We start from the raw sequence: 27,437 nt of genomic DNA, 5'->3' as shown, positions 1-27,437 counted from the left end.
AAATTTGTGCAGTTGTGATTAATCCAGGAAAGACCTATCATAAATTGCCTAATGGAGATCACACAAATCTGATATACAATTTGATAGCTATAACATATGATCCATGAGAGAAATTTAGCTTAAAAGATGCACTTTCTAAGACTTCTATAAACTCAATTTTGAGGATCCATGTAGTATCCATGGAAATATGTTTGTAAAACTATTGTATTGCAACTGGAACAAATTCATAGTAAAAAATTTAGAAAGGAACTTGAAGAACATACTAACCACTCATCTTCATCATGTTGTCCAGATGAACAGCTTCAGTAGCCATATGTTGAGATAAATGACTTTAATTGGCTAAATAACTGAAGATTTGCACCTCGACAAGTACCCCACATTTTCCCTGCACTACCAGTCTGCTATGAAACAAACATGTACTTCCTATGGGGTGTATATGTGAAGCCCAATAGTCTTTCATTTATTATGTACAATTTATTATTGTTTCCCTCTGATTTAACAGCTGAAGTAAAAAGCTAGACTGAATATAATAACACTAACACATCAAAGATACATAAATTGATTACAAAATCACCTTATTTGGATGCACATACACACAACTTAAAAATTGGAAATGTGAACTTACTTCAAGTATTGTCGGCCATCAAAGCCACCAAGAGCATACAAAGCTCCACCCAAAATTGCTCCTGCTAAAGCAAATCACTGCCAAAGTAGAGATCCAGACAAACAAAACACAAAACATTTATATTAGCAATAAGTACAAACAGATTTAGTACTAGGAAAAAACTACAATCAAGGGCAAAAAAAATTGAAGTAATGAAATAACTCCTTGAGAGATCACTAGGCCAAGGAAGGAGAGGGATACACACTCAACTAGATGCCAAAGAGGGACTTTGAGTAGAGCAATGCAAGCTTGCTCGGGAGAATCAGATCGATCATTCATTCCAACATGGAGTTTGAGTAAGCTAGTTCACATTAACAACAAAACATTTGTTAATTGATCATGATTTGTTTACATTGGTAGTCCAACATGGAGTTTGTGTATGTTTTAATTCACACCAACAAGAAAACATTTATTAATTGATCATGATTTCTTTATCTCTTACAAAAGTTTGAATTATAGATTGGAGATTATCTAATATTTTTGAACCATGTAACATTGATTTATTACATAAAGTATTTATTTTTTCTGAAAAATAAGTTTGTAAGGCCTTTATTTGTCAAATCAAATGCAATGTCCTTATTGAAAACTATGTCTCTAAGAACTTTATTTGTAAAATCAGAAGCAATGTCCTTATTTCTTTATAATTCCTATACCACCTTGATTGAGAATTTGAGAATTTTATTTTTTTTCACTATAAGATGAATTTTTGGATTTAACTAAGTATACATTAACAGACTTGAATTAAAATTTGACTACTCTACAACTTTCAAAGCAGGTGGAAAGGTGAAAATGTTCATGAGGCTGACATTACACATTTTGGAAGGTCCATTTAAGTGCTTATGTCATGGACTTTGTCATTAAAACAATACCTTCAACCATTTGTATAACATTTTTATCCACAATATAAAAATGGTCATTTTTTATCATACGATAAAGTTGTGGATTTAACAGACATGACCTTAAATTTGGCTCCTATACTTCTTTCAGTGCATGATGAAAAGGTGAAAATGTTCATGGAGCTCACATTGAACATGTTGGAAGGTCCTTGTCAGACATGGGTGCAGTCCTCATAATAGGATTTCTTTCAAAGAAGTTTGTTGGCTTCAGTTCAAAAGCAGAAGAGACTATTGACATGATTGGGTAGTCCTCTTGGCAAGGAAGATGATGGAAGCCCATTGTGTACCAGAGTACAATGTCCTTTTTCTCAATTGGGTGATCCCTAAAACACAAAATCATAAAGAGCTTCATACAAAGATTGGGTTCCTTTTATAAATTGAGTCTGATAAGTTTGGTTATTAAAACTTTATAGAAATTTGGGGAAAGTGATTCTTACATTTGAGATTTGAGTAAGTTCAACTTATAGAAACTAATTCAATGCAATTCAATCTATAGAAATACGTTAATCTATTTGTGTCCATGAAAAACTCGCTATAAATGTATGAATTCCATGGTAGTCAAACTTACCTATCAAACCATGCAACTAGAGTATCATCACCTTGGCTTTGATAAGAATACAGCCCACCGGCCCACTCCTCACTACAGTTGTATGGAGTTATCCATATCTAATACATGAAAAAGTGTTTAGTTCCATCAAGCAAGGTAGATTCAGACTTAATGTTTAGTTTTGATTCTAAATAAACTTCAACAGAAACAATGGACAAAAATAGGCATGGCCAACTATAGTGCACAATTTGGTTTTGGCCACATATACCAACATTAATTTCAAAAACAAATATAAGAGATGAAATTCAAAGTCTGATTGGGTTCATCCCATAGTGTTTTGGTTTTATGATGGTGATATTGTTGTGACCATAAATGCTCAAACTCCTGTTGGCTCATTGTGATCGTAGTTTTGTACCTTTAACAATCTAATGTGCTAGTAGGTTCGAGCATCAATATTGATAATTGGGAATGAGGTTCATTGTTTGTGGCCTCACTAATTTATAGATCTAGTTCAAAAACATTTCATGTTTCATGCATTGGAAGAGTGTCATGCCAACATCATTAGTCACCTTCAATGCTCTAATGTGCTCATAGGTTTGAGCATCGGTATTGATAATTGGGGATGAGGTCCCTTGTTTGTGACCTCAATGATTCATAGCTTAGGTCAAAAAACTTTCATGTAAGGGAAGGGTGCCATGCTAGCATCACTGATTATTGAAAAAGTTCACCAACATTTAAAAGAAAAATGAAATTCAAAGTTTGGTACAGACCTGGTTGTTAATGAAGGAACCTCGGAGTTGAGGAGGATCATTGTGATCAAGCAAACTTGCGGTTGTGCCCCCAAGGACAATTTTGTATCCTACTAGATTTCCTATCTTTGTCTTCCTCAATGGATTGATCATATGAAACTTGGATGGATGATAGAGGTTCAGCTTAATTTGAGCATCCTTCTTTGTTTTGGCAATGTGTATCTCTGTTGTCTAGAAACTTTTTCTTGGAGTTGATCCATCCTTTACCCTATGCTTCACCATCTTCACCTTAACAAAGGAGTTGTCTCTACCATCAATATCCATGTCCAAGTAGAATGTCAAGAAATATTCATGGATAACACCAATTATGTAAAGAATCTACAAATACCAAGAGAAAGAGGAAACCACAGGAATTTCCTGCAAATAGTTTATAGACAACATACATATATAGAATAGCAATCAACTCATTCATATGTGAAGGTAAAAATAATTAAACAACACAAAGAGAGTGAGGAGATGAGAACAAGGAAATTTCATTGATTCTGAGGCATTGAACCAGTTTCACTAGATCAAAAATAGCAACAAGAATCAAAGGAATTTCTCCTTTGTATTTAACTTTCAAAATGAGAAGGAACCTCTTGAAAATGAGGAATATGGAGCTTTTATTCCCCTTGAGATTGGTGAGGAGGCTTAAAACTGACAACATATTATGGAAGAATGTGTGTATTCATGTTAGTGCTCCAAATAATGTAATGCTTTGGAATGACGATATCGTTAATGTCGGAATCAAACTTTACACAACTCAGATGAAATTGAAGAGAACCAAGAGTAACTTCCTCAACATTCCCCAAAATAACTTGGCACAACACAGCATACTATTCCTCATTAATGTCCAAGTCTAAAAATAGAATTCTATAAAGAATAAGCAATAATAGTAAGTCAAACATTCCTTCTTAAATAAAGAATATGCGTATTAAAGGAAAGAATATTTTGGAATTCAAACATTTAAAAAAATCCCCACCAAGACATCATCTTTGAACATAATCTTTCATACCTCAGGTAGGAGCAATCTTCATGAGCAAGATAAACACCAACACCATATGCCATACCACCATTCATTAATCTATTATTGCTAAAACCATGTATTATAATTGATGATATACTTGTGAACATACAACTTCAAGTATCAATAGATAAGTCCCTAACAAAAAAATTTAGAACCATGTACTTCATAAATACCATAACAGAATAAGTAGACTCCAACAAAAATACTAAGAGCATTTTACTCTTGGGATATGAGATGAAATAAGTACCTCAATAACATCCTAAAAACTTCTCAAATATAAACATTAAAACGGATCACAAATCTCAAGACTCATAAACCCAAGGATGCAGACTGCTCTGTCAATCAGACACACCCTCTAGAAACCATAGGGCAATTTCTTTCTTTGCACTTTCCACTACATCACTACCATGGATGAAATTCCTGCAAGCATTGCATATTATTAGAATAATAGGATACAATTTTTTAAAACAATCCAAAAAAGAGTTTCCCAAATTGTTATAAACATTGAACCTGAATCATTTCCTACATCAGCTAGACATCTACGATTATACTTTTATGAGCTTTTATGAATTAAAATCAAACACTTCCACTAGAAGTCAACATTAACAATAACAACAAAATAGATCATAAATTGCATTATCAGTTACACATAGACATCAAAAAATGTGTCAAACATCTCTCGATTTTAAATATATTACTAATTTAATCACAACTAATTTCACTCATTGCAAATAACACAAACTACATCATTAAAATTCATTACAAGTTTGAACACTTACAAACATCAGCAATTTAGAACAACCCATTGCTATTAGGTATAACATAAATAGAACAAAGGGGTCATTCTAGTGGTATGATAGTCTAGCCAAAAGGGTATGGGATAGTGATGCTTTGATAGTCTAAATTATAACTTTAATTCATTGACTTTAGATAGCAACATCAATTGGTATTCCCCATGAACAGTCATACAACAACCTGAAGATTCAGCGCCTCTACATATTGGTGGTGATGACCTTGACAAAACAATCAAATCTAGGCAGGCCAACAAATTATGCAACATCTAATTTCTTAATTGAACCCACAAATCCATCTAATTATATTAAAATTTGGGCAGGCTATAGATGTATATCTATAAGGGAGAGTTACATATATCTTGAGCCCTCCTCTTGTACCCCTATCCATCATCACCTCCCAAAAGAGGTTTATGATGTTAAGAAAAATGAATTTATGAAAACAATCGTTGGCCTACATTTCATAGAGGAGAGACATGAAAGGAGGAAGAGATTGTGAATGAAGCAAAATGCCAAAAGAACAAAAAATGGAAAGTTGATGTGCAAAAAAAATCCCAATAATAATGATAGAATAAAGAAGTCTGTGAAGGAAAATTCAGAAGTCTTGTATGGTAAAAAAAAAAGGGCACAAAAAAGACAATTATATCAAAGAATTCAAACCCTTGAAGATCACAAATAGAAAGCAAATATTAAGGAGCAAATATTGAATGGAGAGCTAAAGTGCCCATAATGCAGCTTAGGACAAGTTCTCATCATTTGAGGAGTGAAACAGGTAGGTACCTGGGGAAGAATGAAAGGAGACAATATTTTGCAACATAGGAGCAATAGAGATAGAGTGGCATTTATCATGGAGTGCCCAACATACAATGACATCCGCTCCATGTTTTGGGAGATTTTAGAAGGCACAATTCAGGTACTTTTGAAAAAATAGTGAGATATGATAGAAAACTTAGTGATCAAAATTAAATGTCCATGAACACACTTAAAGAAGCATACAACAGGCACGTCTGTACTTTTAGTCTCCTAAAGTGTAGTCATTCCTTGGCTAGTATATATGTAATGTTTGATAGTATTTCTTAGCTTGTTTGTATTGCAATCGTTGTATTCATTTGCATCAGTAAAGTGAGTTTCAATATAACTGAAATCCATTGTTGAGCGGTCATTCTATGCTGTGAAACTCTAGTTAAATCTGTACTACAATATTGCCTTTAACTTACAGAAGTCGGGTGCATATCATCTGTTTGTTAAAATGCTTGATTAATGAAACCATTTTTGTAATGAAGTATAAGGAGAGTGTTGCAGTGGCATGACCTTAGTGGCTATGCTTAAGCTGTTTGTTTGCAAGACAACTATTTGATAAAATCTCCACCAGTCGAAGTACTCAATATCTAATTTATTCAAGTGGAGAATATTACAGTGGTGTTCAGTTATTTTCCTTGACATTGAGATCCGAGTATTTCTTGAAAGTTTGTTAGTAGTCAGCACAGTAAGGTTACAGTGGCAACAGTAATTGATATTTGGGTTGCACATCAACTATTTGTTGAAATTCCTCTAGGCAGAAAATCTAAAATATTGTGTCAATTCCAGAAAAGATCATTACAAGTACCCTTTATTGTTTGTTGATTTTGACATGATCAAGCACTTTCTTATGAACTTAAGGAATAACACTAGAGATCATTTTAGATTTATATAGTTGGGACTCTTCAATATCTACCAATTTTGAAAATTTTAGGTGGATACTTTTTGTCCACTGATTTAGAACAATAAAGTGTGATGCATAGATATGACCCCATTCAATATTTTTACATTACCAATTCTCTTCTCTTTTGTTAACCAATCCCTTCTCTCAATAATTGTGGCATCTGAGGCTTGACGTCTATTCTTAAGTTATTATGGTGCTCCTTAGTGTAGCTCTATTTGAGCATAGGTTGTCTATATCTACAGTCTGATATTAGACAGTAATGACTAATTGCATATGTCCATTGCACCTCTGAAATGATTTGACATTCATAATAGTTTGAGGAAATTCATGCTGTGTTTTGTTTATCGATTCAGCTCTATGAGATCTGAGTTTAACTAAGAATAGATGATGTGTTAAATACTAGAATATGGCTATTATTTATCCCATGTATTATTCTATGCATATGTAGTTGCAGTCAGCTGACAATATTATTTTATTTGACAAAATTATACTGTAACAATTTTGGTTGCTGCTTCAATTGCTTCATGGCTAGTGCTCATTTGAGGAGTGTTTATGGCATTACTGAATAGATCTTTAATCTATTTGATAAAAATTGCAACGGAGTCATTGAATTTGGAGAATTTATTCATCGTCTCAGCATTTTCCATCCAGATGCATCCCAAGAGGTCAAGATTAACTATAAGTACAGAAAGATGTCTCCTTTTCTATGTCATTCATCCCTTACTCCATACTTTCATATGTTGCACCATTTCAAAAATGAAAAAGCAACTTATGTTTATAAAATTGACAAGACAATTTTCTCTAGGATTTCACATGCAATTGCTTTTAAACTTTACGATGTGAGGTAGACGGGTTATATTGAGCATGAAGAAGTATGTATATGATCTTTTTGGTGACAATTTTTAAGTTCATGTATGAACTTTGGAGATTCGAACTCTCCAAATGTAAATTATCAAACTAACTAGAGATTTGTGACAACTTCAAAAAGAGGTCCCCAACTTTCTTTTATAAAAGCTTGCAAATCTTTGCAAATTGCATTAATTTTCTTGGTGAATATTTTATTTTATTTTTTAAAACAAATTATTTTTTGATGAATATTTTCATATTTCAATACAAATTTGTACAAAATTCTTGCAAATCTTGGAAAATAGTAAGTAAGTGCATTTCTTATCATGGTGAATTCTTCCTTTAGAAAAACTAAATTTCTTGGAGAAACAAATTATTCACTTGGGATAACCATAAAATCAAGTGTTAAAAATATTGTGGGTCCATCATATTCCATATGATTGGTTGACATGGTTTTTCCATAATTTTTTTTTCTACAATGTCAAATTAGGGACCTAGGGGCAGCAAACCTTGTGGGGATTGACTACTCTCTCATGGGGTCCAATGGAAAAAGCCTTGGCAAGCCCATATGGAAAAGTCAAAGTCCCTCAATAATGAACAGAAACCAACTGTTCAGAAAGCATTGGAGTGCATGCTAATTGAAAATGTTAGTTCAAAGCCATCTAGAGATGTTTATATGATGACATTTAAAGAAATAAATGAATCTATAAATTCGATGATGCAAATAGAAGTGACCTCTCGATATATTAAACTGATATAAATCAACAAAGGCACTTGCACATATAATGCAATTCAGAAATTCTTCAAACATCAAAACTTTGAAAAGAATGAAGTTTTTTCCTCAAACCAAACCACTTGAATGATGATAGCAAAGCATAACTGAAATTACATCAATGTAATAGGCACAAGGGCAAATGAAAATCATTAAAAATCTGATGTAAACCTGATCAACAACAACAACCTTAAATAAACATCAATTAAAATAAAAACTATGAGATTGTCTACAACTTTGATTGTATGGCTTCACTAAATCACCTAAATTCTGAATACATTAACAAAAACACCTGCAAGACGAAAGTTGTAACAGAAAACCCACTTTTAAATCTGATTTATGCAATCACAATCTAAATGTCCAATTTAATCATTGAATTCAAAAAGATTCATTGTTTTTACCAAGGCCCAAGTGTCATGAGACCGTAATGATACCCCCAATGATATACGATCAGGATGCAAGAAGCCATATTCTTTTCTAATTGCCAATAATTAATTGATTGTGAGCACAAAAAATATATTGTTCACAGAAATGGCATAGTTGTTAATGTATTCACAAAAGTTTGTTAGAATTTTGAATAGAAAAGGGTTAGCATCTTTCAGTTTGGAAAAAATAAAATGAGGGCAATGGCAGATCAGAAAAGTGAACTGTTCTCCGAAGCATTCAATGGTACATTCAATGTTGAACAGCTAAGGGACTTGCAAAATGAAAAAGGAATAGAAAAACTTACTCTATATATGGGTACTACATCTGGAGTCCATGAAATTTCCCAATGGTTTTCTCTGCAACACGGAAGAATTGGATTCATATTTGTCCAAAGTGGACCAACTAGATTGCAAGCTTCTAAATTGAGCCTTGTAGCCCTCATTGATTTCTTTGGTTTGGTACAGGCTTTTGTAACATTCATGCTTTGGTTTGGTACAGGTATTTGGAACATCTATGTGAAGAAGTAAGACTTGCAATTGCTTCTTGTTACAACGAGATCATAAGAATAATAGCTCCCGTAGCTCCCCTATAATGATGACATACTAAGGAAGGTTCCAAGTTGATTGTGAAAAAAAATGATTTTTCATATGTTTCAATACTTCTTACTAAAATTAGGTATTAGCTGATTATGAAGTCTTCTTTAAAAAAGCACTGCCAATTGTTCAAGAAAATGTCCTAGTTGTTGATGGAGTGAAAAGGGTTTGTTAAAATTTAGGAGAACAAGGGTAGCATCTTTCAATTTAGCAAAAAAAATGAAGACAATGGCAGCTCACAAAAGTGATTTTTTACTCAAAGCATTCAATGATACATTCAATGGTGAACAACTAGGAGACTTGCAAAAAGTAAAAGAAATAGGAAATTAAGTCTATGTAATGGAACTATAATTGGAGTTTGAAATTTCCTGATGGTGTTTTCCAAAGTGGGCCAATCAGACTGGAAGCTTCTGAATTAGGCTTAGCGGCCCTCAATGCTCTCTCTTAGGTTCTGTACAAGTTTTTGGAACACTAGTGTGAAGTAAGACTTGCAGTTGCTTCTTGTTACAATGAGATTGTAAGAATAAAAGCTCATGTATCCCCCTATATTGATGACATACTAAGGCTCTACAAGTGAAAGTGCAATGCCCTTATGGGTCACATGATACTGAAGCCCTAACTTTTGGTGAGAAGGCTAAGATTTTAGAAACTATGGCAAGAACTAGATCCTTTATCATTATGTTGAAACTCAAGAGTGAAAAAAGTTTTCTTAAAATGTTTCAATGCTTCTTGAAAAAAATTAAAAAGCATCGTTCAAGCAAGGTGAGAGTTTGTATGCAAATCATTATGTCCTTAATATTAAATGACAATGATAAGCTTCTATTAGACTTGTTGGCCATTTTCCAAAAGGAACAGGCTATATCACCTATAGCTTATAGGGTTCCCAAAAGATTGATTGACCATAAAATTGAAACATTCCAAAAGCACACAACCAAAAATGAGCTAATTTCAATTCCATTTGGCTCAATTCCATTGCTGCAAGAGTTGGATTGAACCAACCATTACCAGAAATAACATCCACCATAGCTTGAAGAAATAAAATCCTCACTAGAAAGGCAACTAAATGGATCCCATGAACCTCTTGTGGGACAAACTTAACTTTGAAGGTGAGGTGAGTAGTGGTAAAGATGTTGTGGGAGGATTAATCTACAATGGCAGGAGTTGCCTTCTAGATGTGTATGTCGGTCCTTTCAGGGACCATACTATCAATAAAGTGGAGGGTATGGCCCTCTTGTGAGGGTTGAAATTTTCCCTTGAGTTGGGATGCACAAAATTGGAAAATGAGGACTCTAAAATCATTATTGATGTGGTTAAAGGTTGTTCTAGGGTAGGGTGAAATGTGAATACTATCCTCAATGACATCCTTAACCTTCTTTATAATTTCGATACAAAGAAAGTAAAACATGCCTATAAGAAGGGGAATTCACTGGTAGATTCTATGGTTGTTGTTGGTCTATTGTCTATCAGATTGAATTGTTGGAGGACAATCAATCTTGTTCCCAAGACTACCCAAAACCTCATAAGGTAAGAGCAGGGTGTTGCCAATATTGGTGATTATGATATTTAAACTTTATAGATAAGGATATCTTAAACCTGACATGATGGGGCCTTGCCTCCTTGGAGTCATATTTTAAAATATAAACGTTATCATGGATTACTCGTTCAAGAAGGATTTTGATTAGGACTTTGTTTCCATGGGTTGGTAGAGTTGGACTTACACTCATAACCTTGTTCTATGTACTACTCATGATGGTTTCACCATATGCATGTGACCTCACCTTTTTTATTGGTGTTCTCCAATAGATTTGGGTAGGACTACTATATAGCTTTTTATTGTGAGTAATCCTTTACCTTTGAATTTTAATCTTTATACTATGCGGATGAGGTGGAATTGCAATAAAATACTCCTTCAGATTAATTATAAAATACTCCTTTCTAGTCAATGACTTCACTTACAAAATAATATCTTTTAAGTATTTGTATAACTCAACCTTTAACTTTAATTATTAACCAACAATGTTATTGTTCAAAGACTTCACTATTCTTGCTATGAAATTTGATTCTTGATATTGAGTATACAAGATGACATTGACAGATTTCTCAATTGTAAGATACAATATGGTCTTAAACTCCTTACGTTCACTTCCTTGACTTGACATTATAATTCTATATTCAACATATGGTTTGCAAGTGTACATGGTAGATATAATCCTGTAATGTTCCCTATCCCAGTTATATGCTATTTTGGATTCACTTCTCTATATGCTTCTCTCGATATAATTAATATCCTTATATTTATCCTCTTTAAATCACCTTGTTTGATTAAATCACTTTTTCTAAAATATAGGTAATCCACAATTGGTGTTTCCACTGTGAGTAGTTATTATTACCTCTTTTTTTTTCAAGTATAGGTTTTCTTTGTTAAAGAATGATATAGTGATTCTTCTTGTAACTATTTGTTATCTATAAATAATGCTCTGAGTTCATAATACTCAACTCTCTATACTAATATTAATATTTAATGTAAATAAATGCCCCATGACTGTAATTTTGTATTCTTTGGCCCCTATAGAATGTATGGTATTGATATCTCTATAGTATTCTTCCTTAAATTCCTATTGAATGGACAATGTTTTACTATGCTGTAGCTGATGATAATATCAACACTGATTTGGACGATTAATTGATGACTTTATTAGATTGTTAAATCGATCTTCAAAGATGGTTTCTATGCTTGTCTCCTTACCATCTATGCTAGATACTCTGTACCAATGGTTTGATGAGCCTCCTCCATTATTTGTAGACTCAACAAACCCATACTTCTGGCAATATAGCCTTGGCAATAGTTCTCAGGAACTAATAAACAGTAATTACCTGAATTTCTTACTTCTTTGACCGACGTCTCTTCTGGCAATGTCATGACTCCTCTACCTCTATATAAACTTTACACTTTGACCTTTGATGATTTGGTAAGAAATTAAATCATATCCACCATTCAAACAATATAGAACTTTCCTGCAATACTGAACCGTGTATCTTCCACACTATTGAAAATGTTGTCAACACGATAAAACTAGCCACCTTGCAGCTCCTAGTTTTCAATACTAGAAGGTGACATGCAAACAAGGTAAAACAAAACAATACTAGTGCTTGAATACTATGAAGCACAATAAGAATTTTGAGTATTTGGGTCATTCCAACTATCATATCCTCCATGTTAGACACTGTAAATTAATCATCTGATACTGACAAAATGCTCAATAACTAGTTGCTCAACACCCAATTTAGTCAACTACACAACCATTCACTTTACCATCCACCATGAATGTTGCATCAAACTTTGACCAACAGTACACTTCACATTTATTATGTATTTCTATATATTGGATGAATTAGTAATGCAATCTTAGAGCTCTTTTAAAGAGTTTCTCCTTTGTGCCTTGTTTTCCAGCATGGTATCAGAGCCGATGGTTTTGGTGATATTGGTAGATGTCACTTTGTCTAAAATTTCTTACAGCTATGGATACTCTGTTAAGGATGGTGTTGAAAGGAGGCAGCCATCAAGCAATCTAAAAGTTGCTCAGTCAAAGGAAACCATTGTTTCAAGTTAGTGCTAAAGCTGCTAATTATATATCTTGCTATATGTGCAGATCACCACGTTGTAAAATAAGGAGAAATAAGAAATCAGAAATAGTTGCCAAAGTTTAAATCTGTTGACATGTTGAATGGTGTTGCCACTAGTTGAGTATTATAAGCTATCATCAATCATTGGCTCGTTGATCACTTTAATGTCATAAACATTTGGGGTGTTCCAATCAAAAGGCTCTAGAAGAATACTTCCCATTTTCTTTTATTGAAGTGTGAATCCAAGATTAGTGTGTTGTCGATGTATTTCTTTGAGAAAGTCCTCAACCTAAACAACTTCATATTTTCTGTTCTAATTTGGCAATGCCTCCATAAGAATGCGTCAAAGTCATCTTGACAATCTGCTTATAAATCCTCAAGGCAAGGGAGGTGACCAGCATAGCTAGTGGTAAATGTCTTGTTTAACTTACCTCTTGGTGTCAAAATTGGGCCTCAACAAGTAGAACTTTCTCAGTTTAAGGATTTCCAATTTGGCACTTGCATCTTTAGCAGTTGCCAAAGTGCACTTGTATCATCTACATGATAATGAGAACCCCACAACTTTTACCTTTTCTATGGAAAATACATTATGTACATCTAGGATTTACTTGTAGAACTCGAGCATGATGATTTGATCACTATAACATTGAGGTATTAGATAGGGATGCCATTAGAACCCATACACATGGATATAGGTGTGTCACCAACTCTTTATGAACCACATCCCCCATGGCTTGATAAAGGTTTTCTTGTTCTTGGACAATTAAAATATGGGGTCCCCTTGTAGGCATATTATTGTGTTGTATAGGAATGTACCATTAGCCTTGCAAAATATTTCAAAACATATTTCAAAATGGAGCCCTTATGTGGTCTTTAGTCTCCAACGCTTCATATTGTCAACACAAATCTATCATCCAAACTACTTAAGATGTCATATAAAATTTGTGAGTCTGCTACAACTCTTTTAGTTGTCAACCAATATTTTCAAAGATCATTTGTGCCTAATAAAAAAAGGTAGTAGATTCAATAATGTTGAGATTAGATAATACATCCTTGGGGAATATTCTTTCACATTTAATTCCATAAATATGCGACATAAAATAATGATGATCCCTTGGATGGGTAATATGACTTTTTTCCTAGAGATAGTAGGTGAGGAGGATTATCCACTATGTGTTCACTTATCACTTGCATTCATGCTCCATGGATTGATACTCGCTAAGGGTAAAGACCTTATTGTTCAAAGTCATGTACTTTTTTCTAGGAGTCCATAAGACTATGGTTGTGTTGATAGAATCAAAGGCAACAATGATAGTATTGTCAGGTAGGGAACAAAATCATGTAGTTGGTGAGTAATTATTGTCCAAGGTGTTGCTAATTTTTAGATAGTGAATGGATGTAGGAAAGAAGCATTTCTAAACTATCCTAGACTAAGAAGGTTGGTATAGTATTCCTATTGAGAAACATTTCCTTTGTGTACATCTTCCTTGATTTCCTCTTAAGTTGCATTCTTTGATGTCTATGTCCATTAGAAACCAAACCAAGTTCTCTATCTTCAACACTTGGAGCACATCATCCTTCATATATTTCATTGTTAGCACTACCTTTTCAAACTCTTTGATCAAATTTTCTCTTCTTTCCCATGGGTTTGATGATACTTGTGTTAGGTTTCCACTAGTGTGGATGATGAGGAAGCTATGCTCTCGACTCTATCTTTTCCTACAAGATAATATTTTATTAGAATACAAAGCCAACACAATCTTAGTAAAACCCAAATTGAATTATTACTTGTGTCCAAGCCTCGAAGTTTCTAATTACTCATTCACAAGTTACTTAACGAGGATTAAAGAAACTTGAAGCTTTGATATTGAAATCCATAATATGTTCTTAGGTAATTGATGTTGGAGTAGGATTAAAGAGGAAAATATTCCCCCAAAAGATAATCACTTGATGAACATTATAACAAGGGCTTGGGTATGCAAAAATCATTTCTTTAATACCAACTATGAGAAAAAGAGTTAGTGGTAGAATGAGATCCTAGAACCTAATGATCTAATGTCTAGTTTTGAATAAAGGGTGTCAAACCAAAACTAACAAGCGTACTTCTAATGTGTGAGCTATTATTGGGCCAATGTTAAAGAGGGTTTCAAGGGAAACCCTCTTTTCAACTACAATTTTGGACAATGCACTTAGGGGGGGGAGTACTTCAAACACCAAGGCAAGGATCATGAAAGGCCAAATTAGGGCATCAAAAGATAAGATCCAAGGGAAACTCCTTCTACACATTTCTGACACAAAAATCGCTAACCTTTCAAAAACCCTTTCAAAGATATGCCCCAAAGGTGTCTTAGATCCAAGAGGAAGAAACCCAAAAACAAGACCAAATTTAGGCAAGGTAGAATACTCAACAACCTATGACTAGGATACACACCAAAGGAAAATTTTCTATGAGTGAGGAAATGGGAGGACATTTTTGCCTTGTAAAAAAGGTGTTCTATTCAATGTAGTTCTACAAGCATTGGACATCTGTGGAGCAATCTTCAGGGGGTTCATGTGTTGAAAGCAAAATGTAAAGCATCTCCTTCAACTGGCCCTCTATAAATGGGCAGTATGGTTTGAGATTGACAAGAGTAGGGGACGCAAATGGCATTTTGTGATAGTAAAATGTGCAGCGTAATTCAATCTAATGACATTACACCAATGGCATTATCGGTGGAAGGCTTTAGGTTTTCAATAAACCTCACGAAAGAAGAGCATGCCATATTTAGTGTAAGCGCCTAAGTGTGAGACAACTCAAACCACTGGAAGAAATGAAATAATCAACCAAACATATGAAAACATAAAAAATGTATGAGGTAAATACCAGTTTAAGTGCAAAAAGTGTTAGATTCAGAGCCAGATGCAAGAGATGGAGTCCAGTGTTCCAAATGAGGAGCCAGCAGCGAGAAAGCAAGCAACACTGGCATGGGTCAACCCAAGGTTCTATAGCTCCAGCTACTTCGCACGCTCAACATCAATGAAATTAAAAATAATTTTGCATGTTAAAGTTAAGCCCGTGTTGGTCGAAATTTCGGCCAACACGAGCTTAGATTTTTAAATACAAGAAATTTTTCCTTCTACAATCTGACCAATCAAAACTTTATTAATTGATGGTCAAAATTTTTGGTCAAAAAATGACCTCAAATGTACTAGTGTATCAATGTTTGTTTCTCAAGCCAAGCACAAACATTATCAAAATCTTTAGCATTGAGGACAATATCAAGAGAGGGATTGTGGAACATCTTGGGAATGAATATGCGCAAAAATTTGTTCAACGGAGCCATTCTCACCAACAATAGTATCTCCAACACCAACATCAACTGCCAGGCCAGAGAAGGCTGAGGCCATAATAACCTAAAAATATTCCTACAACAAATGTGATATGACAGGTGGCAAGAACAAAAGGATTTAGAGGAAAATTGTACGAATCTTGCATCTACACATTTAGAAATAAGCTCTTGATAAGAGCTATTTGAGTGTAAAACAAGGCTTGAACATTCTCCTTCTTAGCCTCCTCTTGCTATCTTATCATTGGTTGTGAAGGCATCGTAATTAGCTACCTCTACATATCTTGATTCAACAATCCCTCACAAATATTTTCCTATAAAAAATTGATATCAATTTGATGCACCAATAGTTGCACTCATTACCATCAAATTTAAGGATGGACAGTGCTTTATAATTCAACAGAGAACGTAGGCTTCGTGTCTCACTAGGTTGCCTCACAAGTCTAAACCCTCCAAAAAAAAAAAAAAATTCAACAAAGAATGAAAAAAATCAAAAGAAATATCTGCTCTGATACCAATTGTACTGAAACAGGCCCTATCCTTACCAAATTAAGTTCAAATAATCATAACTGCAGAAACATATGATAAATAGAATTTAAAAAAGCCTATGAAACTCATTAAATAGCAATAGACATTCAAGAATATTCAAAAGAAAATATCAGACAGAGCTAGAGTAATCTATTTTCTATGGTGCACTATAGATGTTATTCCAGCTTGCAAAACAATAGAAATGTTGGTTATCATGGTAAATAGAACAAGGCATGAATTGGATATGCCAAGTATGACTTGTTATGCTTGATTAATTATTACACAATGAGCATTTGAACTAGCAGTTCCTCTAAACTGATTTATTCAACTATTCTAAACTACTAATCAACCAATAAAGACTTAATATTTAATTCACAAAATGACCATTATAAATGGGTCACATATGTTGACTGTATACAAAAATTTTGTAACTCAGCTAGACCACTTTAAGATTTGATATAAGAGTCAATGCAATCAGGTAAAGAGTGCAACGTGAAGCAATTTTTGATAAAGAGATGAGTCAAACTTAGTATACAATAAAGAGAAGTTGGAAGAGGTGTGAATAATGGAATTCCAATTTTGTGTGTTTCTGAAAATTAACAAATTTATTTTACAGTGCACTGATTAGCACATTTTTGACACAAAAATTGCTAACCTTTCAAAAACCCTTTCAAAGATATGCCCCAAAGGTGTCTTAGATCCAAGAGGAAGAAGCCCAAAAACAAGACCAAATTTAGGCAAGGTAGAACACTCAACAACCTATGACTAGGATACACACCAAAGGAAAATTGTCTATGAGAGAGGAAATGGGAGGACATTTTTGCCTTGTAAAAAAGGTGTTTTGTTCAATGCAGTTCTACAAGCATTGGACATCCTCAGAGCAATCTTCACGGGGTTCGTGTGTTGAAAGCAAAATGTGAAGCGTCTCCTTCAGCTGGCCCTCTATAAATGGGCAGTATGGTGTGAGATTGAAAAGAGTAGGGGATGCAAATGGTATTTTATGATAGTAAAATGTGCAACGTAATTCAGTCGAATGACATTACACCAATGGCATTACTGGTGGAAGGCTTTAGGTTTTCAATAAACCTCATGAAAGAAGAGCATGTCATAGTTAGTGTAAGTGCCTAAGTGTGAGACAAATCAAACCACTAGAAGAAATGAAATAATCAACCAAACGTATGAAAACATAAAAAAATGTATGAGGTCAATACCAGTTTAAGTGCAAGATTCAAAGCTGGATGCGAGAGATGGAGTCCATTGTTCCAGATGAGGAGCCAGCAGTGGGAAAGCAAGCAACACTGGCATGGGTCGACCCAAGGTTCTATAGCTCCAGCTACTTCGCGCTCTCAATGTCAATGAAATTGAAAAAAAATTTGCATGTTAAAGTTAAGCCCGTGTTGGTTGAAATTTTGGCCAACATGGGCTTAGATCTTTAAAAATTGAAATTTTTCCTTCGACAATCCGACCAATCAAAACCTCATTAATTGATGGTCAAAATTTTTGGTCAAAAAATGATGTCAAATGTACTAGTGAGACCACTCATGGTAACAATCATGATCCATCACAACAAAAGATCAACAAGGTTGCATCCATTAGGATGACTAACAGAAGTCAAACAGGAGAGGCACCATACATAAACCCCTCTTTTTGGAAAATTGTCCAATGTTAAAATTTTGTTTTGAAGCAAGATCCAGAAAAAAATGTTTATTTTAAGAGTAAGACCTTTAATCCAAGCTTTAGTCCATAAAGGTCTAAATCCCTTTTCCTCAATTCTAAAAATAGAGGAGACTTTAAAACAACCTCTTGATTCAAAATCTGAAACTATTTTATCTTCAATATGAGGATAAAGGCTAAAGGCATTCAAGATTAACTAAATACTATAAAAATTCTTATTACTTTCAACAACATTAACCCATTCATTATTAATCCAGTAATTCTCCACAAGAATACCAAAAGTCTATTTACATCTGTCAACAAGAGTTTTATCCTCATAATCCTCAATCAGAGGATGATCCAGAATTGATAAATCATCCCAAAACCTGATGTTTTTCCCATTACCCACTTTCCAAAAACAACCTTTGATTAAAATATTTTTAGGTCCCTACATAGCTTCCCAAATTGCAGAAGGAGATAAAACATTAGGATAAGAAAGAAAATCATACAAAGAAGGAGCATCAAATAGGTATTTATGTTTCCAAATAGTACTCCACTCTTTATTGTCATGATAAACTCTCCAACCCTACTTAGCAAGAAGAGCTTTATTCATACTCCTAATAGATCTAATCCCTAGACCACCATCCATTTTAGGCTTAAAAAATTGATCCCAAGAAATTAAATCCATTCTCTTCTTATCCTCAAAACCAAACCAGAGGAAGTTCCTTTGGATTTTGTCAATAAAATCAACATATTTAGCTAGAATCCTAAAGAGACTCAAAGATACGTAGGAATACTTTCGAGAAAAGCCTTGAGAAGTGTAATTTTACCAGCATGAATCAATAAATTACCTTTCCATCCTACCAATTTCTTGTTGAATTTTTTAATAAGATCTTCCCAAAAAGAATCTGAGGGATTAGGCCCTAGAGGGAGACCTAGATAAATACAAGGAAAAACCCTATGGAGCAACCAAGAATATTAACAATCTTACTCTGTCTAGAAATAGGGGTATTGATAAAATACAAAGAACTCTTATTCCAGTTGATCAGTTGACATGATGTAGAAGAATAGAGGTTAAGGGCCTTTTTGAGATTCCTTGCTTCCCTAACCTCAACTTTTCCCAAAAAAATTGTATTGCCCACAATTTTTTTATGGGAACAAATAAGAGGATGAGAAGAGGGCCGCAAACCTTTGATTTCTCCTAGAGAAACCAACTTCCCAATATATCTTCCCAAGCAATCAACCATAATAGTGAAGATGATAGGAGATAAAGGATCTCCCTGTCTCAACCCCCTAGTAGGTTTAAAGAACTCTTAGGAACATCCATTAACCAAAACAAAAATTGTAGTAGTAGAGATCATCTACAAAATTAGCTTCAACAAATTGGCACTAAAACCAAAAGATAATAAGATCTTATGAAGAAAGGACCATTCAACTCTATCATAGGCTTTAGCAATATCAACTTTCATAATAAAGCCCTGATTATTAGAAAGAGATAAAGAGAAAATATTCTCATGCACAGATATAATAGAATTAAGGATTTGTCTACCAGGAACAAAACCACTTTGTTGCTCAGAAATAAGAGAAATCAGTAGAAGCAACAACCTCAAAGTTAGGACTTTTGAAATAATTTTAAAAAAAGAATTGCATAGAATGATAGGCCTGAATTGATCCAGAGAATTAACACCAACCTTTTTTGGAATAAGGCATTGGAAAGTTGAATTAATTTCCTTCAACATCCTTTTAGCCCCAAAAAAATTCTTTAACAATATCACACACATCTTTCCCAACCAAATTCTATTCCTTCTAAAAAAACAACATAGGAAAACCATCTAGCCCTGGTGATTTATCCCCAGCTAATGAGAAAACAACCTTATAAATTTCCTCTTCCTTAGGGATAGAACACACCATTCTATTTTTCTCTTCAGTAGCCAAACAAGGAATAACTTCCAACAACTTTGCCTGATGAGTCAAGTCAATATTAGGATCTAAAGATATCTAAGAAGAGAAAAAGGAGACCATTTCCTCTGAGATTTCCTTTTCCTCGGTTAACTTCATACAACCTTTACTAAGACTTGAAATATGAGTTTTAGCTCTATGTTTTAAAGTAGATAAATGAAAAAGAATTGTGTTTCTGTCACCTTCATCTAGCCAAATAGATCTAGATCTCTACCTTTAGTAAATCTCTTCTATAGTAACAATATCATGATACTCCACTATTTCTCATTTTTTCCCATCACTAAATCCAAAGAGTGCCCTTCCCTCTGAATCCTATCTTGGATTAATTGTGTTGGTTCCCAAAACCGCATATTGGAATCCTACGAGTCTTGCCAACTCGATGCAGGGATATCCAACCGGTTATGGCCAACTTGACGAAACTAAACAGTGTGGTCTAAGTTCCCTGCACTTTTGGCTCTACAAAACCAAGATGGGTGTACCTAATCCTGGACAATAACCTTAAATCCAAGATGCTTAAAGCAAATTGGTTAGAACATTAATACAATGAAATTTTTCCAAATGGCAAGAATTATAGAAAATTACGAATTAAGAATAAAAGTAAATGATTTGATAAATGTGATAATGTTTTAAATAAAAAATGAACACAACAAATGAATATGTTAATTTCTTGATGGAAAGAAATAAAACAGTTGACAACATATGAAGTATGAATCAAGAGTAATATAAAGACTAGTGCTTAATTAAATGGGCAATCAGAGTCAATATTATAAGTCGACATGTACAACTTTATAAAGTTCAATGTATTTAAACTATAAATAATTATAACAATTCAGACGTGACAGATCAATTATATGAACACAATTTTAAACTAGTCTAGGATGCACTTTAACTCCTGTGATATGAAGACAAACTAAACATAAATACAAAAACAATTAAATATTTCACAATATCTATGTTTATCAAGTTTAAAATGCAACAATGACCTAGTCCACTTGTTTGAACATTAAAACATTTATAGAATTAAAAATATATATTTATAAAGGATACAAATTAATAATATTTTAAAGCCTAATACAAATAAATAAAATAGATACACTTACTGATTGTGCTAAAAATAAAAATTGCACATAGAGACACTCCTTGTGGATGATCCATCTATTGCAAATTTATCCAAACCACATAAAATTTACCCAATAATTCAAATCCACTAGCTTTTTTCAATCACTCATTTGTTTACGAATAAAAATTTTAATATGTCAAAGTGTGCATAGGATATGAATTGTGTATCTCTCTGACTTTGATTTTGTATCTCATATTTATAAAGGATGGAGAGACATTCCTCAACCATCACACCTCCTCAATATACCTAATCCCATCTTAATGACTATAACCACATGGATTATTTAATCTTTCCAATTGTTTTAGAGCATATAATAACTTGATTAGATTACACAAATGGTTAATCGAAGAGTCAAGAAACTCAAAGTTATTCCAAAAATTGTTATGAATTCTTCACACATGGATGACACCCTCTTTTTATAATATGACAAATGTACAGGCCCTCAAGATCCTGAGAGTATTGACAACCATGAATGAGTCACCCTTGGCTTTATTCAAATCCTTCTTCCATCATTCAGATGCCTACAACAAACACAACATGATAAATATTAGAAATCAAACCAAAACAAATAAATCAATTTGTGTTTGTATCTTTTTAAATTCTTCTTCTACGACATCTTTTCCTTGTCATCTAAGATCGCTGGGTGCATAGCTTTACTCATAATGCAAAGCCTCATGAATTTGTTCTTTCTTTTCTCTATGTGTTATGTGAGTATCTATGTCTTTGGCACTTCTTTTCACTCGTGATTGGTCCCTTGTTCCACATAATGAGTAGTTATTTCAAGCTTGCTCCATGCACATTAACACACTCTCAAGGCCATTATTTTGACTTGAAATCTTCATGGAGACCCATATCTTGTTCTCAGTGTTATATAAGATGAATAAATCTATCTTGATTTTTCTATCTACAAACTCATTTCTTTACTAGTATACATGATCATCCTAGACGGTAAAGATAACATTGTTTTTGCTATGTCTTTTCCTTCCTTTGTTGTGTGTTTTGAAAGAAAACATTTTTAATTACATAGGAGACCAAGGGTCTACAATGAATGAATATAAGCTTCCACAAGCTATTTAGAGTGTTCTATGCAAAATAGTAGCATATATCATTGTTTTTAATCATCGTGACACTTCAACAAGGATGCAGATGTCTCATTGGCCTGTGCATATAAATATTTGAGTATCTTAGTTGTTTTTACTCTTCTGTGATTTAATTTTCTTGACCATTTGTTGTAGGATATACATCTTAAAATATTAATATAATCTGCAGAATCTCCATATCTATCAGTATTGGAACTTGAGAGGATATTCTGATATCATAAATTAATTTGGATGGATTGATCTATGCTTATCTCAATCTTTAATCAAACACTATTTGTATATTATCTTTATTTTTAGTCTTCAAACTTTTGTGTCAATTCTTCTTTTCTGCACTCCACAAGCATACATATCTATGGCTTAAGTTTTCATGAGGATTGCTACCTTATTGTTACCTCTTACTTTTTAGATGTACATTCTTCCATAAATTGATTTGAATTTCAGGTCACCATACACCTAGCATAGGGAAATCATTGAAACATGTAAATATAATATTATTTGTGGGATAAAAAGGTCAAATAAGGTGCTTAAATGGAGGCCCAAATTTGCCAAAAATTTTAGGCTCCATCAATGGCTCTTGCCAGGGACGTATGCCCCTAATGGGGATAGTGAGATTTCAACTATCTCTGGAGAAGTAAACCAAGAATCCATGCTTAGCATGATACAAGGTGAAACTGGGTGGCCCTAGCCCCCCAAAAGAAGAGAGCATTTATTCTTTCCTCTATCAAACACCTAATTCTGATCATGTAACACTTGGAACCCTGCTAAATTAGATGCACCATGTTGTTCCTTAATAGAATCTAATCCATTAGAAAATAAAAAACAATCATCACATGACATATGCATCTCATGTTCAAGATTAGAATTTACATTTTCCTTACCAATAGGAACTTTTGAGAGGAAATAGATTTCATCATCTTTAAATTCAAACATCTGATCTCTTGCTTTATTGATTTGATCAGTACACAGAGAAGTAAAATCTTTAAATGAATTATAATGAAAACTTAAAAAAATTTCCCTTAGCATATTGTCACTAATTATTACCATAAAGTCCCTAAGGATACTTACCTCAGTCTGTTGCTCATACTTCATACCTATATCAAATGCATCATCCTTATAGGCAATCCTCACTAGCTTTTCTTCATGAATGCAATCCTTAGCATATGACTCTTGTTTAAACATTGAGAGATCCACATGTACGCGATGTTGTTCACTATCTAGAAAATCCCTCAAGGCACACTCTTGATCAGACATACAAACATCTAGATTAATCTTTTCTGCACAACTTGCTTGATCTCCATACACTAGATGTTGTTCCTCATAATGAAAAGGCTTTGAAGACTATTCACATTTAGCAACTATTACTCCTCTTTTATCAAAAATATGATCATACATGAAAGCTGGAGAATTTTTAGAATCATTCTCATATGTTGGTAAGTTTTCTAATCATAAGATGAACTAATACATATTTCATCTTCTAATTGCACATCATGAGTTTCATCCACTTCAAAAATATCATCAAGCATGCGATCTTCATTATAATGCTAATATATTTGATTGTGTAAAATATCTTCTTCAAATAATGAATTCAAGAAAGTAGCAACCTCAAGAATATCTTTAGGGGAACTTTTATCTAAAACCTCTTCATATTCATATGTTGTCTTGGATGTACTTTCTTCCTCTTCTTGAATGTTCACATTTTCCTTAAGATCCTGAAGTTTATAAAAGCTATATTCTTCATTATCTTGTGCTAATTCATCATATATGGGATTAGAAAATTCTTTGAGATTGCATCCAAATTTATCAGTTTCTATACTTAGACCACAATGCACATCTTCAACAAATTTATCATCTTTTTGAGAAGTGTATGATCCTTCTAGTTCACTACTTTCCTCCTCATGAAAATTATATGGATTTGATAAGATGAATGGATTTTCTTGTTCAGTGAATCTTTCATAGAATACATTTATTGTCTCATTAATATGATTTTCTTTGTGTACGAGAAAAATTTAACCACCCTTTTCAACATACTTTTGATATTCCATGTCTAACAAGGTCAAAATCTCATCCACATGAGAGAATCCTCTTCATCATTTTTGTTTGCTTCACAATCTAATTCCTTACCGGTCTCATCATGATCAGTTTCTTCTTTGATTTCTTCTACATTTGAATTTGAAACATCATTATGTTCTTGTTTTACTTTGGCATCCTTTTCTTTATCTTTAATAGCTTCATCACATAACTGAAGAAGAAGCTTTACATTAGGGTCCTTCGATGAGATTCTCAACTTGACAATTCTGTTCAGAAATTCCTTGTAAGGAGGCTTGAATTTTGATGGAATCTCATGGTAAGCATTTAGCATCCTCAAAAAAAAAACAAATGTGCTTAAGTCTCGCCTTCATATCTTTTTGTATTGAAAAAGGCATCAAGTAGAGACATGTGAGGATCCTTTTCCATGTTGCAGCTTTGATCTTCATATTATTCATAATACATCTCTTCTTCTTGGTCCACATCATGAAATATAGCAAGGAACCACTCCTTCAATTCCCTCCATGATGAAATACTTTGTGTCAATAATAGGTCAAATGCTTCCTTTGCAAAATCTTTCAAGGTTCTTACAAAAAGCCTCATTACATGACTTTCAAAACCCACCTTGTATGCATGCGAGAATTTGTAAAAAGCATTCAAATGATTAAGAGCACATTCACTGCAATCTCCATTTTTGGGCAATAAGGGAGAGTCTTAAATATAAATCATTAGGATCATATTTAAATCTTCTCAGGTCCAATGGTCTATCTTCACTTGGAAGATATTGTTTCCTTTTCTTTGATTGGAACATTTTGCAATAACATTATCTGGTTCTTCAAGAATAAGAAATGTACATCTTTCTGAGTCACTTCCCTCAATAGAGTCACTAATGATTCAGGCACTTCTTTTGTTGAAGTGCCAATCAATACACAATAGAGTCACCACCTCCAAATGGAGGAAATGAATAATATTCAAGAATCTGAGTTCTTCCCTCCAAAAGAGTATATCTCACCAAAGATCAAATCTATAACAAAAGCTTAAAGAAAAACATACAATGCTTTTGCTAGATCCAATCTTCATAATGCAATTTAAGATTTATAAAATAATTACGATAGATTGAAATCTTCAAGGAAATTAAATGTACTATGAAAAACTTATCAATTTAGAAATTTAAATATATCAAAATATTTTAATAATTAAAATAAAATTCTAACTCTTACTGGTCTTGAAATCAAAAACTCTTAGGGTTTGTTTTGCAACTCTCCCTAGTAGAGTCACCAATCTATTGGTTCCCAAAATTGTAGATTGGAAGCCTACGATTCTTGCTAACTCGATACTAGGATATCCAACCGGTTATGGCCAACTTGACAGAACTAAATAGTGTGGTCCAAGTTCCTTGCACTTCTAGCTTTTCAAAACCAAGGTGGGTGTACATGATCCTGGACAACAACCTTGAATCCAAGATGCTTAAAGCAGATTTGTTAGAATACGAATACAATGAAAGTTTTCCAAATGTCAATAATTATAGAAAATTATGAATCAAGAATAAAATTAAATGATTGTATAAATGTGATAATGTTTTAAATAAAAAATGAACACAACAAATGAATATATTAATTCCTCAATGGAAAGAAATGAAATAGTTGCTAGCGTATGGATTATGAATCAAGAGTAATATTGTTGGAATTTACAAGTGGGAAGATTTACTTCTGAGAGAGGGGGAGGGGGGGGTGTGGGGGTGAATCAGAAGTAACTAACTTTAACCATTTTAAAATCTTTTAACTAAAAACATTCACATGCATCTAATTTATCTAATAAACATGAAAGTAAAGTCATGCATGAAAATAGATAACACAAGATTTGGTAACCCATAAACCCTCCAAAATGAGAAGGTAAAATTGAGGTGGGGATGACACCCACAAAGTATCATTGCAACAATATGTAACTATTCAAGGCTATAAATTTTTGACCACTTTCAATGGTCTACCCTATGAAAGGCATGTCCTGTTAAAGACTTTTCACACCCTATTAAAAGTGACCTAGTTAAAGGATTTAACTACCTTGCTAAAAGTAGGCCTATTTAAAGGACCTTAGTACATTCACCTGGAATGCCACCCTATTAAAGGATTTACAAATAACTGCTAAGCCAGCCTAAGTCCATAGGATTTTCATTCCTAATACAATTTCTAGAGAGTATTAGAAAGTCTTGACTTGATGACTTGTAATCCTCAATTACTGATTCTAGATCCTTGTTCTGCTCTGACTGCTCTGATCCTTGCTTGATTTGATATGTCACTCTTTGAAGTTCTGATACTCTATTCTTGATCAACTGGATTCTCCAATGCTGCTCTATTCTTCACTAAGTCTTTTCACCCTTCTATACTTTGCTATAATTCACCCATAAACTTCTCTCTTGTGCATACATAATGGGGTTTTTTCCTCCTTTTAAAGATTTTGAAGACTTAGAGTTAGGTATGAATCTACGATCAATATTAAATCTTCATTTCCTACTCATTTCTTGCATTTTTCTTATTGGTTGCATGCCTTCTCCATTTTTCTTATTGGCTACATGCTAATTACATAGGTAATGCAAAAGATTCATTCTTATCTTCAAGATTCTTCAAGATTCATCCTGTGTCAGTTTCAAAAATGGTTTACATTTGAGTTTGTGAAGGCACAAACTCATATGTTGATTTTGTGTTACTTGACACTTACTAGTTGTTGATGCTTGGCACATATAGAAATTTTGTCTCACTCAGCTCCTATAGCATTTTTGTTTCACTCAGCATCTATAATCTACTTGACACCTATAGTGACTTGACATCACTTATCACTTAGCACTTGAACTTCACTCGACACCTATTGAATTTTCTGGATCAACACATACTATAGCTTGGCTTTTGTATTATACTCAGCATTATATTGAGAATTGGTTAAGTGTGTTGACACTCAATTGTTAAAACCAATCTGAGACTAACAATCTCCCCCTTTGACATGTGTGGCAAAAACACTTAACTAAACATTATTCATCTGATCTCTATGAGTATACT

General features: G+C 33.5%; 1 pseudogene; it reads right to left on the bottom strand.

Annotated features, from left to right (window-relative positions):
• Positions 1–1,684: 1,684 nt before the first annotated feature.
• On the bottom strand, positions 1,685–24,721 carry LOC149538148 (amine oxidase [copper-containing] gamma 1-like; annotated as a pseudogene).
• Positions 24,722–27,437: the final 2,716 nt, after the last annotated feature.

The sequence above is a fragment of the Cupressus sempervirens genome, chromosome 9 (assembly GCF_028749045.1).
Source record: "Cupressus sempervirens isolate cs-2001-9-10 chromosome 9, ASM2874904v1, whole genome shotgun sequence".
Lineage (NCBI taxonomy): Eukaryota > Viridiplantae > Streptophyta > Pinopsida > Cupressales > Cupressaceae > Cupressus > Cupressus sempervirens.
Note: the sequence above shows the minus strand (reverse complement) of the source record. Positions and strands in the feature narration are given on the sequence as shown.